General features: G+C 34.4%; 1 long non-coding RNA gene across 1 annotated transcript; it reads left to right on the top strand.

The window, feature by feature from the left end:
- Positions 1-205: 205 nt before the first annotated feature.
- LOC141351603 (uncharacterized) lies at positions 206-3,115 on the top strand. Its single transcript, XR_012359902.1, has 2 exons — positions 206-1,808; positions 1,973-3,115. It is a non-coding gene; the product is annotated as an uncharacterized lncRNA (long non-coding RNA).
- Positions 3,116-6,219: the final 3,104 nt, after the last annotated feature.

A 6,219-nucleotide genomic window follows, 5' to 3' on the forward strand; every position in this document is an offset into this window, starting at 1 on the left:
TATTTTCGTTCTCACATATTTAAGTTAACTTACTAAATAAAGAAAGAAAAAGGGAATTGCTAGAATAATGTTAGACTCTTAGGTTAAACGAAATGACAAATAAATAAACATTTAATATACTTTTTGATGAGCACAAGAGCAATCTACTCTTGAAGAGCGGAGCCGAGGAGCGCGCATATCAGACGTGAACGAACGGAATAATGGGTTTAATTATGCGTTCACTTAATTTCCTGACAGTTTCACTTGTTAGTGAGGATATGGCTAACAAGATGACGCCGAATTACATACAATATAATTACCTAACTAAATCTGAGAGAATGCAAACACATTACAATATTTTTTCCTCCGCCCGACGGGCATGGCGCATACATTTTTTTTAGCCCGACAGGAATTCGCCATAGCCCCGGGACTTCGGGTTAGCAATTTTGCGAGTCCTGCATAGGTTTGTTTTGTTGAAAAACTTTCTTTATAGTGAATTTCGTTTTGTATAAATTGTATCTTAATATTAATCAATGTTTAATCAAACAATTGCCTCGATTTAATAAATAAGAAGCAAACCAAGAACGTCTGTGGTGTGGATTGAAGTGAACCCACTATATTTCTGCAGCCTACACGTCTTTCTGCTTTAATGCATTTCTTAAATTAATGTCTCAATTACACAGTAGGCTTATAGGTTGTTATGATAGGCTATTTGTTGCTTAAAAGCAATAGGCTATATCTCGGTATAGGCTATCAAACAACATCACTGTGGTCAGATGTTTTCTTTCTATTTTTTACCCCGCTGTCATATTTGTTGTGTGTTTATGTTATTGAGAGGAAAGCGCGCAGCACATATTTATAACGTGTTGTTATTCAAAATACGTTTTCCACTTCAACTGCTTTATAATAGTTTTTAGTTATCAGGCTTACTTATAATTTTACTGTTTTTAACACAACATGCAATAGATAAAATACACCACATAAAGTAGTATACATGTCTAACTATACAGAGTACTATTTTTTACATTTCTGATTGGGCGGGCCAGCTGTGCGCCTGCCGCTACAGTCCTTCGAACTTGCCACAGCCGCAGATGTGTTGTTGTTGTTGTTTGAAATCTTGTGCGTGGCATGGTGGCAGCCGGAGTGAGACTGTGTTGACCCAAAACAAGGATAGAAAGCGGCAGCATTGCTTATACTTTTGAGCTAAAAACAGACAGATTTCACGCAAAATGGGCAGAAATGACATGCATTATGAACGTCAGACTTATAATCATTTTCGCTCCGTCTCGTTTCGTCAACGAAAACTCGAAAGCGTCTCGTCATGTTTTCGTCACTTTAGAGACATTTTTAGCTAGTCATCGTCGCGTTAGCGTCATAAAAAATATGTGCGTCAACGAAATCATTTCGTTATCGTCATCGTTGACGAAAACAACACTGTAACTAACTGTACTTTTTGTAAGGCAAACCTTATTGATTTTGACATTCCTATTCATTTGTCATAGGTCTGGGATTTTACAGCCAATTCTACTGCCATAATTCCTTACACTGTTGGAGAACAGGCCAATATTAAAAAGGCAATTTGCAGCAATGTCCGGTTTCCTCAATGTAATCGGTGCAATTGACTGCACTCATATTGCTATAAGGGCTCCATATGTAGATGAATTCATTTATGTGAATCGCAAACATGTGCATTCAATAAATGTGCAAATTATATATATAATGTCGCGGCACGATGGCCTGGTTCTACACATGACTCTTTTTAATTCTAGTGCACAGCAGTGTAGGAAATAGACTTGGAGCAGGTGCCGTTCGTGATGGCTGGCTCCTGGGTAAGTAAATGCATATAATTGTTTTGAGATGACATCAGACTTGACTTACACATAGAGTGTCATTCTTCTTTAGTGATTGCTGATTGGTTGCTCTTAATAGAAGGCACGACTTTTTTGCTTTATTGGCTATATTGAGTGTTTTGTCCCCCCCCCCCAATTCATAGCAAAAATTAAAGAAATCCGGCAGGCCTCGGGGGGCAGAAATTGGCGTTTCGGACCAGGTCAAGGGGTCGACTGAGTCCCGGCGGGTGACCATAAATGGTTCACCTGCCAGCATCAGTATGGCCAATCACATTATAAAGACAGAGGTAATGCTCCTCCTCTCATCTTTGTCAAGTACATAACAAATTAAGTTTTGTGTTATGCGTTGACATTTCTGAAGCGTGTTTATATGAATGGCAGATATTAACTGTGAAATCTTTTGTGATTTCAGATGAAACTCCGAGGCTCCACATGAAAAAAAAATAAACCATATTTCCTAGACTATAAGTCTCACATTGTTTTCATTTGTTTGGCTGGCCCTGCGACATTTATTCAGGTGTGATTTATATATGAAATGTAACATGTTTTTAACAGGCATGAAAACGGGTCAGGGGTGAAAAAGGTGAGAAGGGTGCTCGAGGGGCGTTGTGGCCTCTGTAAACATTTGACTAGTAACCAAAACCATGTTTAATTAAATGGGTTGATAAATGTGGAAAGCTGTAATAAGTAGCATTCCCTTAATTTTTTACATCTGCAATAATTTTATTTTGCCATAATCAGACCATCAGTCGCAAGGCCATACAATTTTAAGTTGTGGACCTGAAGGCCTACATCTAATTTAAAATGACTTAGTGTAATTTAACCAGTACTATATTGTAAAATTATGGTTTTTGAGTCATGGGTTGAATAATTTTCAGATAAGCAAAAAGGTGACGTGGGAAAATAAGAACAAATCAAGAAATTACAAGCATATAAAATCGAAAAGAACAAAGTAGCAGTATTGATTAGTTTTATATTAACTTGATACTGTTTCTCTACCTGTTTTTTATTATATAAATTAATATAATTGATCTTTTTATAAAAGTGATTTTCCTTTTGAAGCAGTGCATGCCGGTTAGTAATTTTCTCCGATTTGAGCTGGCGCTGAAGGCACGTGACACTGTCATATGGTTTTCAAGTAATGCAAGAGCGTTTTGAAAGTAGCCGGCTAGCTTCTGATGACGACACAGCTCTTCGTGATTGGTTGCCTCACTGATGACAACGATCACGTGCGTTTCATGTTTAATCCAACCTTCAGTTCAACAAATAAACATAACATTTATGCATGTTAACGAGTTTTTTTTCTGTTATAAAACATGAATTTATAATATTGTGTTGTAGGGGTGTAACAATACATTAAGCTCACAGTTTGATCTGTATCTCGATGCTGGGTTCACTATATAATTCACATCACATTTTTAAAGCAAATAAAAACGTATTTAAATTTCAGATACATTTTTATAATATTAACAATTTCAGCAACTTTTTTGTTGTTGTACATAAAACAAAAAACAGAGAATTTTAACTTTTAAAGAACTGCAGGTCCGTCACTGAAAAAGGGAAATTTTAGATAAAGTTAGAATTAAGGGACTGAGCAGGGGCGTTGCTAGACAAAGGTCTACTACCTATTTTTTCCCTACACTTTTGAAAACCTTACACTTCTTCTATACAATGTTCTTTGCTTAAAGAGTAAGTTCACCCAAAAATGAAAATTCTGTCATTTACTCAATCTCATGTTACAAACCTGTATACATTTCTTTCTTCTGGTGAACAAAGCAAGATATTTTGAGAAATGTTTGTAACCAAACCATTCGTAGACCCCATTTACTTCCATAGTATTCTTTTTCCCTACTATGGAAGTCAGTGGGGTCCATGAACGGTTTGGTTACAAACATTTCTCAAAATATCTTCCTTTCTGTTAATCAGAACAAAGAAATTTATACATGTTTCTAACAAAATGAGAGTAAGTAAATGATGACAGAATTTTCAGTTTTTGGTGAACTATCCCTTTAACCTTCTGGGGTCGGAGCATTTTAGGACACTGGCAGAGGTTCTGACATGATCGTACATTTGGTCTTTTTTTCAGATGCTTTAAACGTATTAATGGCAAGTGTCTCATAACACTGCGTTCAGCACAAACTGGGCTACAATATTATATGATCAACATGTATCAGTGAGTTAAAAATGTTGTTTTTTAAAAACCATGCATAAACATTTTTCTTTCAAAAATACAAACATGTAAATACAAGTCCACAAATCCCATACTAAACATGTTTTAACTAGACTACTAGATTGTGTTTAGAAAAGTATTGAGTTCTTTAAAACGATGTGAAAATCATTCTGCATACTCATTCACATAAAACATTGATTTAGAAATTGTAAAACACTTTTTTGTTTAGATGGGCCGTATGTGAGAAGGATTGATTGACAGCTCAGCAAACAAAAGACTTGCATAATGAGCCTTTTTGCAGAATTGTGAGAGGGAACTACAGTAAAGAAAGTGAGGACAAAATAAATATATACATGTTTGTTTGTGGTTTATTAAGAAGTTAACAATATAATCAAAACAACAAGCGTGCCTCAACGGACCAAGATTATGGATGGGATAATGATATTAAGAAGGGACTGCGTGCTCAAGGTACTGACTTTAAGTTTTATTTTAAAGGTGCAGGTTCATCAAAAAAATTGGAACTGTTGAGCAATGAGTTTTGTTCTTGGTTGTTTATGTTAGAATATTTAATTAAAGCCGAATGGCTGAACAAATTAACCCATTAGAAATGAGAGAAAATGGGGAATATAAAATATATGATTTGGATGTAGAATTGGATTCAGAAAGGCATACCCATAATTTAATCCCGTGCAAGAACTATAGTGAGGATGAATTCAACTTAAATGTTAAGTGAAAACTATTGACTATTTTATCCATTTTAATTGCAGAATTCTTTATAGGAAACTGGCTTTTCAATGTATTTAAATAATCCATAATTTTATTAAGGTTTGTATAATTGCTTTATCAGAAACATGGTTAAATGCAGCTAAAGGTTATGAATTGGGGATTGCTGGATATAGTTTGTATCATGTTGATAGACCGGGAAAATGAGGAGGAGGTCTGCCATTGTTTGTCAAGGAAATATATAAGTAAGATTGTTGAAAGAATGTCTGTGGTTATAGAAGGTCTTCTTGAATGTGTGGTGGTGGAGATTGAGTTAGAAACAAAGCAAAAAATAATTATAGTTTGTGTGTATAGAGCACAAGGCTCAAATGTAGAGGTATTTAAAGAAAAACTTACTGCACTTGTGGATTACTCAATGTCCAATAAGACCATGTGGTTATGTGGTGATGTTAATGTTGATTTAATGAATCCACAAGGCCAAACAGCAACTTATGATTTTTTTAAATGAAATGTACAGTAAAGGAATGTTTTCAGTAATATCAAAACCTAGTAGAGTGACACGGACAACTTCAACACTGATTAAAAATATTTTTATTAACAACATTGACGCAACTTTTTATAGTGGTCTGCTATTATGTGATATCAGTGATCACAAATGATGAAAACTGGCAAATTATTTAAAAACTGGTAAAAAAAACTGGAGATGTGGATAAAGTTATATATACTGGAAGTCGGACGAAGAAGGAAATAGGCTCATTTAGGAAATACTTGATTAATCAAGATTGGAGTAAAGTTTTTGTAGAGGATGTTAATAATGCTTATGCGGTCTTTTTGAATATATGTGTAACCCTTTATTTTTTTATTTTTATTTTATTTTTATTTTTATTTTTTTGCGGTAACAGATACACATACAGATACAAACACACATATAGACAAATGTGATAAGTTGACAGAGATAAAAAACGTGACAATACTTATACTATTGGTACAGAGGATTCTTAAGTCCATAATTTCATGAGTTTGAATAATGATTATTGTTCATCCAATTTTTGTGTTTTTTGGTGAAGAAAAATAAGTTATCGCTACATCAGTTAGAGTACATCAACATACAATTTCTGAGAGGGGTCATAGTATAAATTATTATTATATAGAGTATTTCTGTATGATCATCTTTGTAGTATATATAAATCGATACATAAAATCGATAGGAACTTAGTGTATAATATTGTATAGTAGTAAGTATAATAACAATAGTTGCTGTAGTGGTGGGAGTAGTGGGAACAGTGGTGGTTATAATGAAAATAAACAGTAGTTATTTAAAGTAATAATGAAGATAATAATATAATAATACTAACTGAAGTAGTCTTGTCCCTCAAGGTACTACAGCCACTCATCCCCGCCGGCACACATCCCATCACACCCCTGGTCTGCCTTGTCCTGACTCCTGTGCAATTAGATATATATATATATATATATATTGAAAAAAATGATTCATTG

This window comes from Misgurnus anguillicaudatus, chromosome 20 (genome assembly GCF_027580225.2).
Source record: "Misgurnus anguillicaudatus chromosome 20, ASM2758022v2, whole genome shotgun sequence".
Lineage (NCBI taxonomy): Eukaryota > Metazoa > Chordata > Actinopteri > Cypriniformes > Cobitidae > Misgurnus > Misgurnus anguillicaudatus.